Source organism: Brachionichthys hirsutus, chromosome 3 (assembly GCF_040956055.1).
Source record: "Brachionichthys hirsutus isolate HB-005 chromosome 3, CSIRO-AGI_Bhir_v1, whole genome shotgun sequence".
Classification (NCBI taxonomy): Eukaryota; Metazoa; Chordata; class Actinopteri; order Lophiiformes; family Brachionichthyidae; genus Brachionichthys; species Brachionichthys hirsutus.
In genome coordinates, this window is record NC_090899.1 from 14,258,999 (window position 1) to 14,269,127 (window position 10,129).

Below are 10,129 nucleotides of genomic sequence, written 5' to 3' on the forward strand. Positions count from 1 at the left end.
AATACTATTTAAATATAAACTTCAGATCTAATACAAATTAGGAACATTCATCCTATCTCTTTCACAAAAGGGGGGGCGTGTGTGTCCATCTAATATTTATCTGAACACAATTGAAAGCTTTCCAAAATATAAAAACACATGAGCATCTAAAATGAAAATAAATGAATGTAAAAGCACTCATATGGTTAGTTTCATAGGAGAACATCTAAAGTAGGGAGAAGAAAAAACACTTGATGACGTCACTATGACGTGCCCCAGCTGTGGCTCGATGGCTGCCTTTACTTAGCAAACACAGCTTCATCATGTAAAAGTAAAACGTTTGAGTAGAAAAGTCAAGCTGCAGGTAAACACCCAAAAACAAGCGAAGCTCCAGACTGCTTAAGCTGCCTGGCTGGAGTCCTGCAGTGTTTGTGAACACCGACAGCCGAACCAAGAACGGCTGTTACACGCCAGGGTCGCACAGCTGGCCTGTAAAAGCACGCAGGATTCCAGGAAACTTACGCTCTGCGATTTTATAGCCGTGCTATTACAGACTTAAAGCATGATTGTATTATATTATATATATTTCACTGGCGTGAGTAGTTTTCACTTGTGAATAAAATGTAAGGACATTTACGGTCCCATCAACAACAGTGAAAACAAAGCTGGAAACACTGGTTCATGTCTCAAATTAGCAGGAATAAAAATGTGTATGTTATTCACTAAAGGTCAATAGCAAATGTACAAATCCCTGTTAAAACTAAACAACTACGTAAAACCGACGCTGCAACGTTACACGTCGATACCAACACCTGACTGTGCAACAACAAAAAAGGCTAGCTTTGCAGGCATTTCCAGCTTTACATTACCGTAACATGATTACCGTTAATATAGCTTCCACAAAGGAACCGTTTTCTGAATATATAAAAGTTAGTCGAGCACAAAGCCTAGTGAATGAGGCTGCTGGGATCGGCCACAAACAGAAAGCTGCCTCTCGTTGCGCTACAGATAAGTAAATGTTGTTAGCTAGCTAGCATTAGCTGGCTAATAGCACACATGCGAGCTGTCAGAACATAACAGTTAGCTTCTACAGCTAGCTAGTCAAGCTGACTAGTCAGAGGATGGGATAGAATGTGGATTTACGGTAAATATAGAATGATATCTCCATTCATGAGCAGGACTCCGCTTCTTCGTTTTCTCTTATTTCAAACACCAGAAATACCTTCCGAGTTCCGACTGTGGACCTTGTGATGCCTTCAGGGACACTCGGACAGTGGATGCACCTTTGACTATGGAATGACTGAGCGCTGAGCAAATCGCGAGCAAATCGCAGGACAATGCGATAAATACCGAAACGATTTGTGTTACTTTTGACACAAGTGAATTTCGACAAATTTGTGTAACTGCTATTTTCGCCTACGTATGACATTGTTGCCGCACCGAATAGTTAATGTCGGCTAATTATTTATTTTTACGGCGAGGGTATGTCAATGTCAACAGTATTTCGGCAACGCATTCCTTTTTTAGGGGTCTGTATTGGGAAATTAACGTAGAAGCGTGAACGCCGCACTACTTCCGGGTATCTACTTTCAACATCCGGTCACTCTTCTGCGGGAAGGGAAGCGATAGAAATCGTATTTTTTTCCAGGATGGTCAAGGCATTTGAAATATGATGCATCTAATCGTAGCGTCTTCCGGGGGAAGTGGCTCTTGTTGTTGAACAGTTCTTCGTTAAATGGGACAATTATCCAGTGCAAAAGCACAACAATGGACACGGGTCAGGACTGTCTAGCGGCCTGTCATAATTAAAATACACTTATTAATTCCATTCATTCATTCTTCTATCGTCTATCTTCTATCCGGATCCATAGAGGCTTCAAAAAGCCAAACTAAATCATCTAAAAACAAAAATGGTATAACATGTAAATGTGGGTTAACTTCTGTAACAAACCCCAGGTCAGCGTGGGTCAAAGTACCATGAAATGCTTATTAATATTTGTAACATCTGTTCTCTTAAAAGTTAAATATCTAATCAGGTTATTCTTGCTGTCTGTGGTGGCAGACCAGTCCGAGCCCTGGAAGTATAAGGCGCATCCCCAAAAGATTAAAACCATAAAATAACACTTATTAAAACTCAATATTTTGTGTGTGTGTGTGGATACAACAAACAAGGTTTCCTCATTGACATAATTACAAATACCACAGCTAATGTAATTATTTGTGTTGGAGATTATTTGTTAAAACTCTCATGCCTTCAGGTAGTGACAAATATATAAAGTCAGACAGCGATTGTTGAGCTGAATACAGAAGATGTCTGTTATTATTAATATTCCTGGTATGATATACCAACACTATTAATTAAATTAAAATATTGTTTACTTTGGTTTGACTATTCATTTCAGCTCAGTTCTGTCTTTTATCTAATAACACAAAAAGTGTTCTGTCTTAAACTAACAGATTTTCTCTCTCCCCCTCTCTCTCTCTCTTGCTCTCTCTCAGACTCGAGGGCAGCCAATCAGACGATTAGCTACCCGGTGAAGGTGAGAAGATGAGATAGTTAACTTGGACTCCAAGAGCATCGCTATCTTTCGTGCTATGGCTACAGTGCTTCAGAGATAAACATACACCCTCTTTGACTCTTTTGTGACACGTCTGCGAGATGGGAAGTGCTTTCATCGCAGTACTTTATGATGCTTTAATGTCTTGACTGGTCAGTTTACTTTCACATGACCACATTAAATCAATTACTTGGACTTAACTCCCACAGAACAACATGTTTCTCTGCAAGCGCTGGAGCAGTCGCTCGTCTCTTTGTGTTGATTGCATAACAGGTCACACATAAGAGAAAATGATGCAACTTCTCTCTCTCTCTCTCTCTCTCTCTCTCTCTCTCTCTCTCACTCACACACACACACACATATTCCATATAAACACAAACACGTACATTCTCTATATATGCTATATAAACAGTACCCAGCCCGTTTGAGCGTTAACGAGATAGGATGATGTGCATTGAGGACTGGTGGGCATGCAGGCTCAGTGATTGACAGGCCCGGCTGCCGTCAGCTCCTCCAGGCAGGCATCAGCGAGCAGCGGCCCTGCTACTGTCAGAGCTCCGTTCTGGTCCATCGTGCCACACATACGAAAGGCCAAGTGCACACACGCAAATGCAAAAAAATGCAAATGGAAATGGACACACACAAAAGTGCAAGCACATCTACACATGATTGTACACATGAACGTGGACATTCACGCACACACACACACACACACACACACGCACACACACACGCACACACACTGTGTCACTCTGCTATGCCCCAGCTGAGTTAAATAATGAGTGTGTAGCACGACCTCCTTTTACATAGTGGCTGTGGATCTGTTTGCTGCTGGTATCGACCAGCGTATAGATAGATAGATAGATAGATAGATAGATAGATAGATAGATAGATAGATAGATAGATAGATAGATAGATAGATATATTTTTATTGGTATGTGTATGTCATCCCGCATGGGGAAACATCTCATGAAGCTCTGAGGATATCCAAGCATGCCTGTCCATCTCTGTTTACATCGAGGCAGTGATTGGCAGCCTTTATATCTTACTCCTTATTTCAATGTCATTTCAATATATGAATCATACACGCTGTTGTATTTCATCATTTCACTATGGGACCTCAACTGCACTCAAGCATTGCATAAGCTTGTGGTTTGGGAATGCATCTTTTTATTGAGAGATTCATTTACCGGAGGCAGATCCGTGGTCAAGGGCAGCAAAGTGGCGCAGTGGGTCGCACTGTCCCATCAGAGCAAGAAGGTTCTGGGTTCAATTAAGGCTGGCTACACTCTCCGACCAAGACCTTCAAGTCACCAACCTCCTTCTAGGTTGTGACTTCTAAAAGATGTTCCTCCACTCTTGTAGGTCACCCTATGTTCTAGTCTCTTCTGGAAATGTGTTAATTTCTGCCATCTCCATCCTTTTGGTAAAGTCCACCACCATCTGTCCTTCTAGGGTCCTGTCCTGAATACCAAACTTGCCCATCACTTCTTCATCTCCTTTGTTTCCTTCACCAACATGCCCAGCTCTCTAGCTTTTCCCGTCATCGTCCCAACATTCAAAGCCCCTACTCTCAGTACTAAACTCTTCCATTCGCTCTTCTCTCGCTGCGGACGCACCCGTCTTCCTCCTCTTCTTCGTCTCTGTCTTCGACCCACAGCAATAAAGCATCCACCACCAGCGTCCTGTGAGTTAACAATGCTGATTTGTATATTCAGCCATTCCTGCTGCATTTATCCGGGTTTTGGACCGGCTCAAGGGATTATTGCTGCTCACACCCTTACAGCATATCTTCACTCATGTTTGACCTCCCGTCAGCATCTGACTGACCCCGTTTCCTAATGTTGATAACGCCTAATAACAGAACATTTTTAATAAAGCCGCCTGATTGCAAGACTTTTTCTGGCTTTTTAGTCATAATGACAGAATCTGCAAATATAATTACTGCTGCAAGAAACCCCAGCCATGCAGAGATAGCAGAGAGAAGCTGTCATTTGCTATTGTTTTCCAGTCCGTATCCTCCAAGTGAACTTCACCGACCGACAGTTTAATTGGTTTCAGGGAACCGGGTGTGAAGAGGAGTCATGACCTTGATCTTTCTCCCTGATAAGTGATTTTATTTTTTATTTTTTACCAACCATACATACAGATATGCAAAGTGTGTGTATGTGTGTTAAATAATTTAGATGGCGGTAAACAGATACAGATTGTCTTGTTTTTTGTGTGTATTTAGTGGCTGATTAGAGGCTTAATTAAACACAGTGATAGTGAGTTCAGAGGCAAACAGAGGAGACACTGACCCTGCGACTCCTAATGCACCCTGGAGATCCCCTGAACAAAGAGAGTCGATGCACACCGGCTGATAAAACACATGCATTCAGAGACTTTAAGCAAACAAGCATCATCAGACTGTCCTTAATTCACTCATCACCGTGGACCGTGAATATTAAGAGGAGGAAGTGAACTATAAAACTAAACAGCTCGTGTTGACTTCCACTTCCACTGTGGCATCAAAAGCACAACGCCACATACGCTTGCTATATAAGCACTAGTTAGAATAGCTCACGTGTTACGGATCGTGGGAGGGTTATTGTGCGGACCTTATTGATCGGGTTAAATTAGTCCTGTTTAAACTCTGCAGTATAGAACTCTTATAGAACAGGAGACTGTCTGTCGTCTGTTCTTCTTATTGATAATGTGATGGCTTGGACCTTTAATAGTTCCATGTTGCTCATGTTCCTCCTCAGGCCTTGAAGCCCATTGGACAATCATAACCCCTCTGTGATTGCACCACCCTACTCGCAACAGGAGTCCATGGAATTTATTCAAATATTTTGACATTTCGCCTCCCCTCACTTCCCGAGCAGAAATGATTTGTGACAGCTGGAGATGGGCTCGGTCGGAGGAGCTTCTTCCAGCGCCCTGCCTTCTTTCCCCTCATCCTTCTTTGTAGAAAGGCTAATTTTTCAACCCCCCCCCCTTCCTCTTTTATGCATCGTTGCTCCTTCTGTCAGTTGCTGAGGGCCTTGAAAGCTCCTCTCTTCTTTCTTCCTTTTTTAAGTGACTCCACAGTGTGATCGAAAAATTGGGTTCTATTCCTCCCTCGATTTGTTGACATTTTGTGTTTCAGCCTTTTTTGCTCAGTGCCCACCTTCTGTTTGATCCTGTCCTGACATCGTGTATGGCAGCACATGCAGAGGGTAACGCTCCAATCATCTCACCAATAGAGGCCGCACAAGGCCACTCCCTTTTGTTGTTTTTAGCAGACGAGTCAATCGGTTGAACGATCCACCTTTTGCAGGAAGAGCCTCATAGTACAGTTGTGAGCTGATGGAGCATCAGAATGAGGAAACGGGCATCGGGCGTTGCTGCCTGGGACAGCAGAGTGTGGACTGCAGCACGGTGCACTGACAACAAAGGCTCTATTTGAATAATAATGCTCATTAAATGGGGGGGGGGGCTTTTTCTGTTGGCACCTGTCCCTGGTCACTTTGCACTGCTGAGCTAGACAAACACACACACACACACACACACACACACACACACACACACACCAAGGTATTTATCCATCACAGCATTGAGAGAAAGGTACAAGCAGCCTTTTTTTTCATCTGTAGTGATTAGACATCCTCCTGTGGAGCATCACAGCATCCTCGCAGTGATGCCAGCCCTCGTACTGTACACGGTGCCGTCTGAAAAGGGGGCTACTGAAGAAAGATCTGAAAATCCAGGGGAGGCTTGCGCTGCTGGAAACCCTTTAAACAACTCCAGCACAGGAAACAATAATGAATGTCCTGAGTCCTGACTCGCCCGACACAAAAGAGGACAATGAGCACAATCTGTCACCCAAACAGGTTGTTTGTTTTAAATCGCAGACTCTAGATTCTCATTTTGTGTCTGTTTGGCTGAGAAAAGTGCACCATTTGGGGAAATACGAAGTAAAGTAGGAAGATTCTCCTGTCTGTGCGGGAAATACGAAGCCACCGCCAGTAGCTGGTTAGCATGATTTAGCATACAACCACATTTTTGAGATGATTTAACAAAGGTGGGGCAGATTCTGTTCTGTTTGAATAGAGACAGGCAAGTGAATAAACGCATTCCCCAAAACATCAAACTGCACCTTTAACCGGACCCTTCTGTACACTGTACCACTGGAGATATAAGCATCAGAAGCAGCAACTCACAGTATCGGGGAAAGTCCATCGGCAAGAATGTGCATTCCTCAACATCATTAAAATAATTGCATTAGTCAGGGGCTAATCCTTTAATGCGAGTGGAAATCCTGAATCATTTCATTGAAGAAGAATACAGAAATATTGTGACTGAACAGACGTGAGGAGAATCCCACTGCAGCGCCACAAAGGGAGAGAATCACTCATCTGCCAAGGACGGCCAGAGCTAATAAGTGTGTTACATGGTAGAAAGGGAAATTAGTTCATAGCTGTCATTTTCTTGATGAAGAGGCAATCAAAATCAAAGTGAATCATTCTGCGAGGAGGATTGTGTTTTGGAATTTCAACGGGCAATGCCTCAAAATGACAAATCAGCCGGTGTGGTGCATGTTGATTGATTCCATCCATGAAATCCTAATAGATTTAGCCCTCTGTGAATTTGGCTCTCATTAACCTCGTCGCGTTTTAATATGAGAATGTATTGGAGCCATTTTATCCACCACTCAAAGGCAATTCGCTGGGTGATAAATCCTCTGGCTTATCTGGCTGCAGGTGACGGCACAGCAGAGCACTGCAGCTGAGTGTGACACAAACACACACACACACACACACACACACACACACACAGGCTCCATATAAACACGTGCATTCTGCAGACACACGATTTCTTGAAGGGGTCAACATGGTGACCCTTGAGCGGAAAAAACTTGTGATTCGACTGGAACCGAAGACATGACCTCTGACCCGAGCGACCAGCCGCAGCAAAAAAATATTTCTCTCAGCTTCCTGAAAATGAAAGAGACAAGAAGAGGAAGTGAAGAGGAGGAGGAAGAAGAAGAGGAAGAAGAAGAAGAATTCAATTACACAGTCGAAACCCCTCTCTTGTCCTCGGGGAGTGATACCAGCACCATTTAAAAGTCTGATTACTCACAAAACCAATAACATTTTGACTCCTTGGTAATGGACCAGTAGATTAGAAAATTTAGATTACATTTAACTGCCTGTAGATTCTCATTAAAACGCCACCAACTAGTTAGAAACAATAGGTAATTAAGAGTGTAATGAAGCGCTGTAGCGTTAGCGCACGTCGGCGCTGCGCTACTCTTGTGGGACCCAGCCTTGCTTTGCTCTTATCCTGCAGCAAAGCCACAGCAGCGTCTCATTTGGGCAATACGACATATTTAATTAGATTAATGAATTTTGGTGCCGTCTCTGCAGGGTTGCAAGCTGCCGGCTGGTCCCTCGATAGAAGCATGGCGTCTGACAGTTTGGGTGGAACTTGTCTCAAGGTTTACTTCTGCTAACTTGTCACATAATCACAAGCAAATGTGCTGCAAGAGTAAACACAAACTCCCAAACTCTGGATTTGATTTACCAAAAGTGATTCCTGGGGATTTAAATGTGAGTGATTGAAACACAAGAGGGCATGGCCAGGGTAAATAAAAGGTTGGGTTTTTGGTGTAAGGACATTATTTGTCTTTGAGCCAGTCTCTGGGTCTCCGGCCAGAATGTAATACAGTTTCACAGAGTGAAGGGCGATAGGTCTTTAAGGCTAATGCAGACTTAGCTGTGTGAGACTTCAAGTGTGGCTAAACAACACAACATGAACAATACGAATCTGTAAGCAGCATTAACAACTTCAACTTTGTAACGGGCTTTGGATTGCAATAGACTAACAACTTTCAGGCCGGTGGCTCACTCAGATAATCTGCAGCAATAATGAGGATCATGAAAGGTTTTCTACAGCGAAACATGAATATGTGTTATGCAGCAAGATTTGGGGTTCATGGGGCTGTGTATTTATAATTGTCTCTTGGGTTCACTTTAAGATTTAGCTTTACAGATTCATCTTTAATGAGATGTGGTTTTTTTCTTCAGCCAAGCAAATTGAATTTCAGACTTTTAAATTTGAATCTCTAATTCCTTTAACCCTTGTATTATGTTGAAAAATAATTACGTTGTTTATGTTAGGGTCATTTTGACCCGCACTGTGTAAATCCACTCAAAACAGTAAAAAAAAAACAGGTTAAACCAATAACATCTTCATTTTAGATTATATGAACATTTAGAAAAGAGGCATACAATACATTTTTAATTCCAACACTATATTTAATGTGACATTGAACTACGTTTCATTTACATGCTGCGTTCCATTTGAAGTCATTAGCATCAAATGGTGAGTTCACTGTTGTCTTTAAGAACACGCTGGTCAGTTTCCTTTTGTAGCATCACACTGCCCTCTAAAGGAAGGACCCCTCCTGTGTGGCAAGAATCCTCCACCATGTCTCCAAGTAGCTTTAGTGATACACACTCTCAAGCTGTTTTCACAGCACCCTTCTGGCCTCCGTCTCATCACAGACAGACAGACAGACAGATGGACGGACGGACAGACAGACGGATGGACGCATAGGTAACTCATAGCATCAGATCACGACAGAAAGTCATCTCGAGGCACTTTATAGGAGTAGCAGGGAAAGACAGAACCCAACTTGACCCGCAAGAGCAAGAACTTTGGCAACGGAGGAAAAACTTCCCATTAACAGGCAGAAACCTCGGGCAGAACCTAAGGCTCATGGTGGACGGCCATCTGTCTGGACCGGCTGGGTTGAGATGTTGGAGGTGGGAGGAAACTGGAGAACCTGGAGAAAAACCCCGCCCAGATAGGATTAGAACCCGGTACCTTCTTGCTGTGAGGCAGCACTAGGCCACCGTGCTGCCCGGGCCGATGCGTATGCAAATATTCAAAAAAATATTCACTCCCTCATGCATTTTCATGTCCGCTTTATCCACCTTGCGGGTCACAGGTGTTGCTGGAGCCTATCCCACCTATTCTCTGGGTGAGAGGCGGGGTACACCCCGGAAGCGTCGCCAACACATCGCGGGGTAAACGTTTTTTGAATGTTGGCCAAGTAGTCAATCAAAGGGGGGGTTTCGTTTGACGACGAGATCGCTTAGCGACGGGGTCTTCAGAACAGTGAGGACCACCTGTACCACACACACACACACACACACACACACACACACACACACTGACTGTATGTAAACCACAAGGGGAGTGCGTGTAGAAAACACTCACGCATGCATACATGCCTCCATCCTGGCAGAGCGGTTGTGCTTATAAACACTAGAATCATTGAGCCACATTCAGACACACAATCTCTCCTCCCCAAAATGAGCCATGGAGGAGGAGGAGGAGGAGGAGGAGGAAGAGAGGGAGGGAGAGCAGATGGCCCAGTGCTGATATAGTCAGAGACTAAGGAGTAAGGAGTTTCCTCTGAAGGATGAGGTCTTGCGTTACGGTTGTGAAGGCTGCTCACAAGGCGTACCAGAGGTCCCCAAAGAGCCAAGATCTTATGGTGCCAATGTCCCCCAAGTCCCCCCCCCGGCCCTGGCCTATTGTCATTCCTGTTTTTTAATTTC